Source organism: Antrostomus carolinensis, unplaced genomic scaffold, assembly GCF_000700745.2.
Source record: "Antrostomus carolinensis isolate BGI_N321 unplaced genomic scaffold, ASM70074v2 scaffold4282, whole genome shotgun sequence".
Classification (NCBI taxonomy): Eukaryota; Metazoa; Chordata; class Aves; order Caprimulgiformes; family Caprimulgidae; genus Antrostomus; species Antrostomus carolinensis.
The window spans coordinates 1-1,699 of NW_010298832.1; positions in this window are offsets into that span (position 1 = coordinate 1).

A 1,699-nucleotide genomic window follows, 5' to 3' on the forward strand; every position below is an offset into this window, starting at 1 on the left:
TCATTTTTAATGACTTAATTGGGAATTATTTACAGAGTCTCATGTGCCCTTTACAAGTCACGGTCTTACATTCTACCTTTTGTTTTCAGAACCCACCTGGTTGAGAAATTCTCAGTCATTATAGAGGTTTTTATTTAAAAAGTCTCCTTGGTGCTTTATGAATTTCACTGAAATGTTTCTCATGATGCTACTGAGGCTACTATTTAATTCCAAAGGTGACTTTTTAGGACCCATACCAAGAATGTGTGGTTTTGGTCAGCAGTGCTATAATAGTGAAATTTTATCTTTACTTAGTATTAATGTAATTTCTTTATGGTAAATATGCTGACCTTATATCTTTACTATTATTTAAGTATTGGCTAAATATTTTGCATCTGACTTGAACTGCAGATCCATTTAAAAGTGAAATAGTTAAAGCAGGAACTATTTGCTTATTTTATCTCTGTTCTGAAATGTCCATTTTCTGTAGCAGAGAAGATGGATATTATAATTTAGGTCGTATTTAGCACCAGAGTCTCATGTGCCCTTTACAAGGATGGATATTATAATTTAGGTCGTATTTAGCAACTTCTTGCATTTCACTAGTTGTACACTAACTCCTGCTTTGTGAATCTGAGATTCAGTAGACAATTGTTTCTGGAAAATTATGCATTTTATTAAATGGGTTCTTTTAGTTATTTTATATGTAGATACAGATAAAAAAGAATTCTGTATGTGTTTATTAAAAAGAATGTAATTATCCTTAAGAGCAAGAGTTGTAGATGAAAATCATCTGTGGTAAGACAATGCTCTTGTTAGAAATCAGGCTGCTGACATGTAACAGAAAACCATTCTCTTAAAGAAGTGCTTGTCCTCTGACTTTGATAAAACTATTTGAAAGGCAGCAGTTCTCCTCAGCACAGGACACTCTCTGTAAGCTGTAGCGTGGGGATCTGACCTAACTGTGCCCAAGAGGACACGTGGCAAAATTCCATGACTTCTAGAGACAAGCTGGTTCCTCCAGGCTGGTTTGAATATATGCCAAGCGCTCTTGTTTCTGAAAGTCTCCTTGGCTTCTGTGTGGGATGGTGTAAACACGTGGAATTGATTGTTTGTCATGCTGTGCTCTGACAGCTTGGGAGTAGAAGGATAAAATAAGGAACACTTGACTAGGCTGATGTACACCGAGTTTGTGCAAACCTGTGCTGCTTCAGGGTTGGAGTTGTTTTTCAGAAGCAGGCATGTATTGTTTTTGGCGCACATGACCTGTTGGAGCTGGTCTGGACTGCTAAGAACACACGAGGGGTGGTTAATACGCAAGCTTTGTACTTAGTCAGTGATAAGGAAGTGATGATACGTTCCTTTTGGGCCCTCAGTTCAGCTTGTTTGCCCAAAAAGTTGTGGCAGAATAGAAAGGACAACTGTAAATGTCAGTCTGTTTTGCTTTTGGAGAGGTTTATCTGAAGTAACACTTCAACATTGCAGTTCTGAGTGCACTGTCGAAATACAATTGTTTAGAAAAAGTTAAATAAAATTGTTGAGAATGGTTTTTGTAAATCCTCTGTTTAATTAGAGCATTTATTGATGCTATGTTTCCCCCCCCCCACTACCAAAACCTTGCCATGCAAACCCAGTACGGATAATAAGATGATCTGTGAGTGTCTGAGCAGTATTTCTGTTGGACATCTGTAATATCTGTATTTGGTTTTTTTGAATCTAG